Here is a 13,403-nt window from a genome sequence, read left to right as displayed (position 1 = left end):
CACACAATGTACTGTTTGTGACTATCTTCCCCCCAGTAGTGTCTATGATATGAGGTATCCTGTTAGGTCCCTATCCCACTAGTGTAACCCCTTATTTTTATTAGTACAACGGCCTTATTGTATTGTTGTTCCCATGTAGTCCCCATATTGTTATTATTGTGCCCCATAGAAACCCACTATTGTTATTATTATGCCCTTACATTATTATTGTTATGTCAGCTCTGATTATATTATGACCCCTTAGACTACTATATATAGAAAGGAAGTCTTTTCATTTGTATAATCTAAGAATTGTTCATTTGTGTAATGTAAAGGAGGTTTCCCACTTGAAGAGGCTTATTTCTAAGGTGTTGATGTATTTTTTATATCTTTTTGTGAGTAGGTTTCATAACATTTGGTATCAGAGCTTTGGATTCTAGGGTTTCACTGCTCCAAATAGGTCATTGTGTAATTTTCCCTATAACTTTTGTTCTGTGATGTTTCAAAAGCTAAAAAAAAAACATTTGATAAGAAATCACGCTGAACCTCTGGTCCGAAATTCAGATTTTGGCTCGCTATATTTTAGTAGATATGATCTATGGAATTTATAGATTTTGTAGACTCCCGAATCACATTCCAAATAGGTGACCGATGGAAAATCGTCATAACTTTTGTTCTGAGCATCAGATTGAGATTTCGTAAGAAGTTTCAGAAGGAGGACTTCCTGTAGTTTTCTGTATATCAGTTTTAGGTACTAAGGTCGAAACACTGAGACGTGGCATGTCATACAAGTTCTCTTTACTGAACTAGTCTAGAATTAGGTCACTATGGGAGATTTGGCATAACCCTTTCTTGAAAAATCAAATTCTGATCAGACTTGCGGGGTTAGAAAGAGAACTCAGAGAGATACTGTAGGAAGAAATTTCAGAACTTGGAGATTTGAAATTACAGAGTTATAGTCATTTCAAGATCGAGCTCCTAAAATCAAGAAAAATCAAGATGAGGAAGTTTGATGGCAAGGATCCAGTAAATTGGATACTATATATGGAGAAATATTTTGATCTGCATGGTGTGCCACTATTACAAAAGGTATGTATTGCATCTTCATATTTAGAACAAGATCAATTTTTATGGTATAAAGGGATTTTTTATCGTAAACCACTTGTTATGTGGTCAGTTTTCACGGAGCAAATTATAGCACATTATGAGGATACAAAGAACAACACCTTCTTTAGAGCAACACCACAACAATTGGAAGAAAAAAGAGAAAAAGGACTTTGTTACAAAGTGGAAAGAAAAATTATGGCAACAAGAAAGTCTACCCCTCACAACTATAATGATGGAAGTGTTGTTTCCCCTAGCCTTCCACAACCTACAAGGGTTACACCACAACAATTGGAAGAAAAAAGAGAAAAAGGGATTTGTTACAATTGTGATAAAAAATACATTAAAGGTCATAAGTGTGCTGAGAAGAAATTATTTTACATTGATTGTGGAGAGGAGGAAGAAAAGGGTCAAGAAACATCAAAAGAAGAGTATATACACTAGGAACCAACCCCAGAGAAGGAAGCAATGAATCCAACCACATCTTGTAAAGCATTGGAAATAATTACTACACCGCAAGCTCTTAAGATAGAAGGACATATCAAGAAGAAAAAGGTTGAAGAAATGAAAGACCACATCAAGAAAGAAGAAATGAATCCAACCATATCTTGTAATGCAATGGACGGAAGTACCACTCCTCAAACTATCAAGATAGAAGGACATATCAAGAAGAAAAATGTTCAAAAAGTGAAATATCACATAGAGCATCAAGAAATGAATCCGACCATATCTTGTAATGTATTGGAAAAAATTACCACTCCTCAAACTCTCAATATAGAAGGACATATCAAGAAGAAAAATATTCAAGCAGTGAAAGATCATATCGAGCATTAACAACAAGTTCTCCAACTTTTAAAGGATAACACCACTTTGGTGCATAATCAAATGAAACAATAGCAAGATCAACATCGCAATGAAAGAAGTTTTGATGTAGGCGATTGGGTATTTTTATGGTTACATACATACATTCAAATTTCCCTCAAGAAAGCTATTTATGAGAAGGAAATGTTGGCAATACTACATGTACTTAAGAAATGGTGACCTTACCTAATGGGAAGACACTACAAGGTAAAAATGTATCATGATAGTATTAAATACTTTTTAGAACAAAGATTATCCTCTGAAGAGCAACAAAAATGGGTCACAAAGATGTTGGGTTATGAATTTGAAATCATCTACAAAAAGGGAAGCAAAATGTTGTGGCTGATGTACTCTTAAGAAAGGATGAGGATGTGGAAGCATTGTTGTGCGCCATTTCTATTATCCAACCAGATTGGATAAATGAAACAAGGTATGAATGGAATAAGGACGAAGAAGTGTGGCCACTCATTCAAAAGTTGCAGAAGATTTTAATTCAAACAATTTTGCCAGAACTTGATGAGGAAGGAAAAATCATATTGCAGCCTAGAGCAGTCACAGAAACAAGAACCCGATAGCTACGAAATCAATCATTTTTAGAGTATCTCATCAAGTGGAAGAACTTACCAGTTGAAAATTCCACATGGGAGGAATTGTTTTTTATACAGGAGCATCAAGAACTACTCAAGTGTCAAGGACAACACTTTTTGAAGGAGAGGGGTATGTTAGATCCCTATGTTACTAGTGTAACCCCTCATTGTTATTAGCACAACCCCCTTATTATATTGTTGCGCCCATGTAGTCCCCATATTGTTATTATTGTGCCCCATAGAAGCCCAATATTGTTATTATTGTGCCCTTACATTATTATTGTTATGTCAGCTCTGATTATATTATGACCCCTTAGACTCCTATATATAGAAAGGAGGTCTTTTCATTTGTATCATCTAAGAATTTTTCATTTGTGTAATGTAAAGGAGGTTTCCCCCTCGAAGAGGCTTATTTCTGAGGCGTTGATGTATCTTTTCTATCTTTTTGTGAGTTGGTTTCATAACATATCCTTAGTGGCCAAGCTTTTAGGGACTTACACAAATTGACTGGGGCGGGCTGTCCTGGTACCTAACACAGACGGACCTACTCTATCTTCAGTCTTTGGGAGGGTGCTCATCTTCATCAGAGTACTTGGCCCCTCAATCTGAGGTTCAGGCGAAGCTCTAGAGTAACCGTAACTATACATTTGGCCAACCCTCTCTGTTATTCATTGTGATACTGGGTTTCATCTCCGGTGATCGATGCTTACCAGATAAGATCGTTTCCCTTTGTTTTCTTATTGATCAACTTAGTGTATTTTTTATATTTTTTAGGTACCCGTGTCCTATCATTGAGACTTTAATAAATATCATGATAAAAATTATTGATAAAAATTAATGGTCACGGTGGCTACATCCTTCCCTTGTCATCAATATAGACGATTGTTAGGACTTGCTCCACTCATTGTGGAAGATCCGCTGAGCTCTAGTGAACCGGATTCCCCATCTTGGGGGAATCAGTCTCCTAGATCTCACACGGAATCTGTTTGGACAACCAACGATTCAAGTTTTCCGGAGGATTTACCGAAGGATTTCTTCCTCCCTTTAACCCTCCGCTCATGAATCCATTGGACCCACTCCTGGTTCCTGTGGAATCTTTAGTCCCTGTCTCTTTAGTTGGAACATTTCCATCCATCCTGTCGATGACTAACGACTCATGGAACGTTGTGGACACTTTTGGTCCCCCACCACTTCCACAGTTGACAGTCACCACCACACTATTGATGGCGAACCCTACTATCCCATTTGTCCCAGATACAAACGCTCACATGACACCCTCCATGAGCGACACCCAACCTATGCCGGGTTGCACCCCTTTAGTGCCAAACTCTATACCTTCGACAAGTGCTACATAAAATGCTCCTTATAATGCTCAATATAACATTGTTAGTGTGGCTCCCCTTAACCAACAATATGGTTGGCATCCATTATACAGTTCAACCGCCTAGATTCAGGTATCTGGGGGCACTCCCAATATGCATATACCGGTTGGGAATGTAACAGTTCCCCCTCCATTTTCAGGCATGCACAGCCAGTCATTGATTGACATGAGTATTCCTTATGCCAATCAACGACATATGGTTAGTTCTATGGCAAGAGGGAATCCCCAAGTAGGTCCCAACCAATCCATGGGGCACCCTACTCACAAATTCAAATGAGTCAAGGGGGAACTGCTTATCCTAGGGGCAATTTTATACCCCAACATCACATTCCCCATGGAAATCCACACTACAACGCCATACCCCAAGGAAACTACTAGACCACACAACCTATGTATAATATTGGGACTCAAACAATGGGAGGACTGCAAGAATCCTCAAGTCATATGTCATCGCCTTGGTCTAAGTCAGGGGTACCACACACTCTGCCTTTCTTGGAAACATTAGATATCCATGACTTGTACAAACTTACAAATGACCCCATCTATCATAACTTTCTTTGGCTACCATTCTCACATAAAATACCAAGAGACATCCCCAAGTTTGAAGGGAAACGAAGGGAGGATCTGGGCACCCATATCACCACCTATCATCTTTGGTGTGTTTCCAACTCCATGGTAGACGATAGTGTTCGGTTACGTGTTTTTCCCAGCACCCTCACTAGCAACGCAGCTAAGTGGTACACTGAGTCACCATGTGCATCAGGAAATACCTTCAACGCTCTAGCGATGGAATTCTTAAAGCCCTTCCAGCTACCCATCTGTTATTAGAAAGGGAAAGAGCTCCTCAATTCATTATGTCAGGATACCACCACCCACATCTCTGATCATATACATGAATGGAGACGTAGGCGGAGGTTAGTCAAAGCTCCCCTCCCAGACTATCTCTTAGCGGACTAGTTCTGCAAGTCCCTACTCCCAGAAATCGCTAAAGATGTTGCCTTATGGGGTACAGTCATAGAAGACCAATTTGTACGTCATGCCTAGCACTTGGTTCTGATATATTCACAGTCTGGCACTCTTTATGACGTAATCCCCAATGCCCCTCGTAACTCCAATTTTTCCACTACTCAACACCTCGGAGCATACGTCGATGGGATTATCGGTGCAACCTCTGGGTCTATTGTAAAACAACTTGACAGTCATGTTGCCCAGATGTCATTGGACTCCTGTACCAAATCGACTGCTCTTCCTACCACCACGATAAACTCTATGCAATCTACATAAAACCCTAATGGTAAGAACAAGAATAATAAGAAAAAGACTGCTCCTTCTAAGGAGTAATCAACAAAGCAGCAAAAACCAAAGCAGAAGGTTGTTGTTCCTTCTCACAATGGAAAGGATAAACCCACCAGATTCCCTTGCAAAATATGTGCTGAAGACCACATGACCTATCACTGCCCAGAAAAATGGTGGGAAAGGGTAGTTGAAGACTAGAGGGATGTGTTAAGGTTTCTGAGGTTCATCAAGAAGGATTAGGAAAGAAAATGATGGTTGGATTTGTTCAAGAGACGAGAGGAAAGCTTATGAGAAAAATGCATAAATTAGCACAGATTGGTGAAGGGCTGTGAATGACCTGTGAAACATGTAGAAAGCGAGATGGTGATAGTTGCTTTATTGACTTATTATGAGAAGAGATGTACTATAAGAGAGCTGCAAATCAAAACACTGAAAGTGAGCAAGAAAAGAACTAGTTGCACCAAAAATAGAACTATATCTCATGTTAACCTAAATTCTGATCTAGGAATATAAAATGTTGAACAGTGCTATATGGAAGGGAAAGCATGGAAAGAGATTTATTGCGGAAACAAAAATGAGTATGGAAAAATGGATATGAAGCAAACATTAACCTCTAAATCAAATTGCAACACTATAAATTGCATGGGGAAAGAAAAAATGTGTTTTTTTGGCAGCAAGTAGATCTTGACTTCAATTCATGGTCCCCAAAGGAGGAAAGGAGGTTAGGCTTTGTTCATGGCCTTTTTGTCTCTTTCTATTACCCCTATTTTTTATAGACATATTTTGGCACTTCAACCCCAATCTTATATGTCAATAAAATAGGGCTCTTTAACCCCTAAAAGTGTTGTTTCATACCCTAAAGGATCAAGGTCAACTAATTACATCATTCCCCAAAAGTTCCAACTGAGAAAACACTCGGAACTGGACAAAACTAGACCATACTGACTGCTCCACTATGAGGGTGCAATGCATACTGACTTCTACACTAGCCAGGTGCAATGCATACTGAAGAGGCCTTCTATTGGGTGCGATGAGTGAGAATGGACAAATGTCCGAGACAGTTTGCTAAGTGGATGCTCATTGAATCCTCTAGAAACTTCTCCTATGACACTTGCCTCTCTGAATTCACCCAGGGATGAGTAAGAGATCTAAAAAATCTCCAAGTGGAACCAAGAACAACAAGTGGAATGACACTAATCAAAAACCCAGAGATGACTCACACCCTTGCAGACTATAAATGGATCCCTCATCTGAGAGATCTACAGGTTGGAATTTTGTAATTTGTAAGGAAGTGTTGATAGTTTGTCTTTGAGAAGAAGCATTGTATTGTTGGGTGATCTTGCTTTTCATGAGGTGAAGAGGGCTTTGATGTTGGGAGGATGATGGTAGATCCGACAACTGGGTTGTAATTCTCCCTTCTATTTTAATAAAGTTTTGAGTTTTCCTCCATACAATCGTGTATTTGTGAATGTTGTTATTTGTGAATGCCATTGTATGTTCATTGTATTTATGATTCTGCAATGGTTATGATGTAATAGATCGAGATGCTTTGATGGTGTTTTGTTGCTTTGCCTCTATAGGTATTCTTTAAGCGGGATAAGTAGGAGAGGAGTTGCAAGCTCTATACGGGGGGAGAGAAATCAAGCAAGGAGTCAAGCGAAAGATTCAGGTTGGTTCCTTTGCTTCTCTCTTATCTATCATACATAGAGGAAATCCCGAATTGCTTTGATTGTTTGTTTCTAGGATAGTTTCCAATCCTAGAGGGCTAGCAAATCGAAAAGACACTAGTTTTCCTGGAAACAAAATGGCAACTCCACTGGGGACCGAATAGTTTGTTTATTTTTTGTTGTTTTTTTTTTATAAACTATAGAGGGAGCCTGAAGTTAGCCAAATAGCCTTCAAACTGCTCTTGCTCTGCAATTGCAAAGTAGATGAATGCTACTTCAGTCAATCTCCAGTTTAGTTTATGAATTTAACATCTGAATTACAAGCATTCTAGTTGCCCTTTTGGTAGCTCAGTAACCTCTAAATATCATACCTCTATACTTTTCTCTTTACTGTTCATAATAACTCAACTTAACTCACTAAAATCAACTGCAAATTTGAGCCAAAACCCATCTCAGTTGCACTCCCTGGTCCATCGCACTGTCTGTCACTGGAAGCCAATATGTATCGCACTTCTTGAGTGTAGCAGGTGCGATGCATCCCTGTTTCTGTGAAGCAAAGGTGCGATGACTGAGTAATCCTATTTCTCCTCTTGAAATTTGGGTTTTTTTGTCTTTGTTTTCAGCGTCGTTTAGTTGATTTTTTTTCCTTATGAACAATATCTCATTGTTGAAGCCTGCCTGCATTACATAGTTCAACCTCCATTGATTAGGATTAGTAAATGTTTTTATGTATTTGTCCATCATTTACGATCCTTTGTCGAAAAGTTGCTTAAATCGAACTGTCATTTTGGTACAAAAAGTGTCGTAACTACCTTTTTTTGTCAAAAAAGAGAAGTTTCGTTGAGTCTTCCTTCTCTAGATAGTCGATTGAACTTTTTTTCATGTATTTGATTTGATTTGTTGATATTTGAAGTGTCGAAAGCATTTTCTATTCGAAATTAAAAAGTGTCATTTAGTCTTCCTTTCCATTTTGAAAAAGAAACTGTCAAAATGTTGCTTTGAGTAAAAAATATTTTAGATCTTTACTTAGTTTTCCTTTTTGGCATTTTTTCATATTAAGGGGAACGAGAAAAATACATGCATTTGCATTTGCATTTAGACTGTGTGCGAAAAATGATTTACGAAAATTTCATTTAGTGTGTTCTCTTTGCTCTTTGTTTGAAAGAAATTGAATCTTATTTCCTTAGTAGCTAGGATTTTCATTGCTAAAAATAAACAACGATTGTTTATCATTATATATTGCATTTTTAGGGATTTTACATCTACATCACGCGGTGAACCATTGAAATGAAAACTTCTAAAAAAGATCAACTGTAAAATAAATTTCAATGAACTTAACAACGCTTTAGACCCTAATGCAACACATTTAGAGGTCTAGGCTAGAGACGTGTTCTGGCGTTGTAAAATCCAATAACTATTGTTTTCATTGAAGGTTGGGTGATTCCTCCTCTTTGATACAACAAGTACTAGCACGGACTTGTGCTCCCCGTACCGTCGAGTATATATTGGGAGACCACAATAGGCTTATATCCTTTATCCATAGGAAGCCGTGTCTACTCCCTATCGATCACAATGCACTAAACACAACATTCGAGAAGATTGATTGTCGTACATAAGTCCTTGGTAATTTCTCTTTAATTTATCACCAAGGTGTATATTGCAGTTTTGCAATTAGTTTGGTAATCCCTTTGTCTAAATTTCCAGAGAAGTCACTTTCATTCCTTTTCGACTCCTTAAAAGAAAAGGTCCATCTGAGCACTTGTCACTTTAGGCTCATTAAAAATAGAAGGGGACTAGAGTCATCTTTAGCATTTTCTCGACTCTTAAAAAATGAAAAAGAAAAGTTGTGTCAAAGCGTCATTAAAATTTATTTAATTCGGAATAACATTTTTCCCCTTAATTTTGAGTTGATCAAGTAATATGCAATTGTGGAAGAGAGTCAATCAAAACCCCGTCATTCGCGGAGACTAGCGAGTCAACCATCTTTGACTGTGGAAACGAAACCATTTTGGGCAAAACGGTCTTGTTTAACTGAGTCCAATTCTCCTGGTTTATTTGAAACTTGTGTTTCAACATCATCAGAGACTACAGTTACTCTGATCATTTTTGGTACATCTACCTTTACAGAAGAAGTTCCACAGTTACAAGAGGACATTAGAATTGATCCTAGTGTAACAGTAGACACTTCTATACATAAAACAGCTCCAGATAGAGCTGATCCAGAGACTGAAGTTCACTTACTTGAACATCTGGAAGTTGATTTCCAGAATTCAAAAGGTGTCACCCCTCCAATATCTGTCACTGAGGAATTTATAGCTTCTTCAGCTCCAGAAATATTTTATGGACGTAACGGTGTACCTCTTCCACCTAGACTGATTGCCATAGAGGAGATAGTAGAGGATCTTCCATCTAGTACCCCATTACATTTTGGAACTGGGATCCACTTATATCCTTCCACTCCTGAAGTTAGTTCTTTTAATTATCCTTCATTGAAAGTTCCTGTCGAAATTGCTAGGAAATCTTTTGAATAGACTAAACATGTCTGAGAAACCATCAACATCTAGGACTGTGTCATCTGATACAACTACGGTAGAGCTTCCTGCTGCCATTCCTATAATGTTTGCTGGTATAACATTTGTCCCAAATAGTTATCAATCACTAGCTAGAGTCCACTCATGCACTGTTTTGACGACATGGTCTTTTCCTATTTGTTCATCTGGAATCCCATTTGGTATTTCTTATGTGGAATCTCAGGAAATTGATCCTGCATGCCAGTATCAATTTGGGCAAACTAGTCCTCAAACACTGATATATCCTTTGGACACTAGACTGCCACCATATGGAGGGAAGTATGCTTTTTCATTTTTCCCTCTTGGAGAACAACCATATGATAGTTCACAACAAAATTTAGGTCAAACTAGAATTACATCCAGCGGTTGGGTACCAATACTACCTCAACAATCAAGGGTTGTATATTCAATGCAACCAATCCAACCTGTGTCGAGTATTCCCACTACACCTGCTATTGTGACTATGTCGCAAGTACAAGCATTGCCTCTTGCGTGTCAACCTCAAGTCTCTCAGGTTGCAATACAACAGCCTCTTGTCTCTACGGCTCAATCACAACCTGAGGTTAGTGCTTCCTTACTTGGAATGACTCAGGCTACTATCACTCCGCATCTTGGTCAATCTTCCAATATTGGGCAACAGCAAATGGTCCAACAACCATGGCTGGTACAATATCAACAACCGCAATTCCAACAAACTTACCGAGGACCTGAGCAACAAGGCTTTGTAGGTAATGGACAACCACATTTTCAAAATTGTTATCAACAACCATACTATAATGGTTATGTCCAACAACCTTATCAAAGTTACCAACATCAGATACATTATACTGGTATGCAAAGACCTACTACTCAGGTGATCCCATCTTATCCTGGGTATGCTTCACCAAACCTTAATCAAAAGTTGCCTTTTGTAGCAACTCTAGAATTACTAGATTTGAACCGACTGAAAAGTGATCCAATTGCATATGCCCCTTGGTGGTGAGTGATTCCTCATAAACTTCCCACCGATATTCCTAAATTCAATGGAAATCCATGTGAAGATCCATCGAATTACATAATGACTTTTCATTTGTGGTGGTCATCTAACACCCTCAATGATGATTCGATTAGGCTTCACCTTTTTCAGAGAATGCTAACTGGTCCGACAGTGAAATGGTATATTGAATTGCCTAGAGCTTCATTTGATAACTTCAGCACCCTTGCCACTACCTTTCTAACCCACTTTCAGTTACCCATAAGGTACGAAACGGGAATATAACTCCTTACCAACTTTAAACAGACAACATCCACTCACATATCTGATGATATTCATGAGTGGCGACGTTGTCGTCGAATGGTAAAGACGCATGTTCCTAATCAACTTTATCTGAGTGGTTTATTAAGTCCTTAGTGCCTTCTCTTATTGAGGATGTGGCAAAAGGAGGAGTTGCCACTAAAGAGAAAGTCATTGCTCGTGCCCAATATTTAGACTTGATATATACTCAGTGTGGCACACTCTACGACAAAATTCCTAACTTTCCGAGACCAAAATTTTCCATTCCTCCCCCTCCTAAATCAAACAAGGACTCTCACGCTGGTGATGGCGTGATCGGTACCTCAAGCATGCAAACCCCAAAGGCTCCATCTGGTAAAGCCCTTACAGTGTCTAGTCAAAAAGAAAATGACAAAACTCTTGCCTCGGAGATTAATGCCGTGTCATCTGACAAAGGCAAGAATCCAAAGCAACTAAGGGGTAAGAAGAAATGGAAGAATAATAAGAAGAAACAGGATAATTCACCTCTTGAAAATTCTTCTGAGAACCCTGCTGGGCAAAAGAAACCTCGCTATCCATGTTCAATATGTAATGATGAGGATTACACAAAATATTGTCCACATCAAGTTGAAGTCGCAAAATTTTTAAAGACTTCAAATACCTCAGTGGTGTTGACTGATCCATTTCCAAACCCAGAAGCTAATGTGGTTGCTATCAATCATGCTTCCCCATCCCAAGTTCTTATGCTATCCATCTCGAGACAGCAAAATGATGATTTGATATCAACAAGGAATAAAGATTATGGGAATCCACAGTCATAGAACAATAAGGCTACAGATCAACCCAATAGTTCAACAACAACTTCACCTAAAGTTGTTCCACCCATCATTCCTGAATTAAAAATAAAGCCGCCAAAGGGATTAGTACATAAATCGACATTTAATCCTCATGCTCAGCAGCATAGAATTATAATATAGTGGAGGATTTGGCTCAATCGCCATCCGCTATGTCGACACTTGAAGTATTGTAGAATTGCCCCTCCCAAAAGCAGGCTTCGTTATCAACAATAGGTGGGATTGATCCGGCGGATTCCAATCTTGTGGCCTTTAGCCATAAAGGATACGAACCTCAGTTACCGTCCCAACTTGCTTTCCTTATACAGGTAAAATCCTTTAATAAAAGTGTTCATCGAACAATAATTGATGAAGGGGCATCTACCTCTATTATGTCAATGAGTTGCCGGAAAACATTAGGATCACCACCCTTGTCACGATCATCAACGACATTAAAAGCATTCAATGGAAGAACATACATGCCGTATGGGATTTTAAGTAACTTGCAAGTTGAACTGGGGGGCAAGATAGTAGAAATTGAATTCGAAGTCATTGATGGAAACCTTGACTACAATATCTTACTGGGAAGGCCCTGGATTTATGCTATGGCTGCCGTTGTGTCAACATATTTTAGAAAGATTGCATTTCCCTTTCAAGGTGGAATTACAATTGTTGACCAACTAACCTTTTCCCCCAACAGTTCACAATCTACTGGAAGCATTCCATTGATCCATGGAAGTTCTCAATCGCTTCAAAATGTCGGAGTAGGTCTCTTAAAAGAACCCTCCTTGATGGTTACTTTTTCCCTCCCACCTCCAACTAATCTGGCGGAAGTGGCCATAGTGGAAACCTGTCATATGATATCTTCGTCTAAGATTAAGAAGAAATCTGACCCTTTTGATAGAGTGGATCATCGCGAGGTGTTTCCTCCAAGCACCATAGAATCTTTTTAGAAATCAATTTTTTGGGCCTGGGCGGCGAACCCAAATCAACACACAATGAGTGTTTATATAGATAGGTCTCTAGAGTATGGTACCTCTTCTGATCCTTGGTCTTTTATACATGCTACAGACGAAGGAATCATCCAGTCGATGATGATAGGAGAGACGCCGTGGGAAGATTACCACCACCATTCCCACTTCAAGATAACAATGAAGATTATTCAAGCCACCTTAATCATCCTTCAGTTTTTTATTTTCTATCAAATACTATAAATACGGTAGATTTCGAATGAAATTTTTCCAATATTGAAGAAACTATCGCCATAAATATCTCGACCAAACCTAATGTTGTAGAGAATATTCATGTTGGAAAGTCGTGTTCTCCATCAGAACTGGAAATTTACTGCACTCTCTTTCGTGAATTCAGAGATGTCTTTGCATGGTCATATGAAGAAATGTCAGGCATTGACTTGAGAATTTTTGAACATGAAATCAAGATGTATCGAGATGTCAAACCAGTACGACAATGGCTTCAACCGGTTCACCCGAAAAAAGCTGCTACCATTAAGGCAGAAATTGAAAAACTTTTACATGCTGGTTTCATTTACCCTGTTCCTCTCACTGATTGGGTATCGAATATTGTTCCTGTGATGAAAAAGCAAGGAAGAATTAGAGTTTGCATCGATTATAGGGATGTAAATCAAGCGTGTCCAAAGGACAACTACCCCACACCCTTCATCGACCAGATAATTGATGAATGTGCCGGATGCAAAATCTTTTCATTTATGGATGGATTTTTTGGGTACAACCAAATCAATATCCACCCACAGGACCAGTCGAAGACTGCATTTATATGTCCGTGGGGCACATTCACATACCGTAAACTACCTTTCCGATTGAAGAATGCGGGGGCAACTTTTCAAAGGGAAATG

Source organism: Pinus tabuliformis, chromosome 5_2, assembly GCF_031772625.1.
Source record: "Pinus tabuliformis cultivar Carrire ecotype Pingquan chromosome 5_2, CPIR1, whole genome shotgun sequence".
Lineage (NCBI taxonomy): Eukaryota > Viridiplantae > Streptophyta > Pinopsida > Pinales > Pinaceae > Pinus > Pinus tabuliformis.
This window is presented reverse-complemented; position numbering follows the sequence as displayed.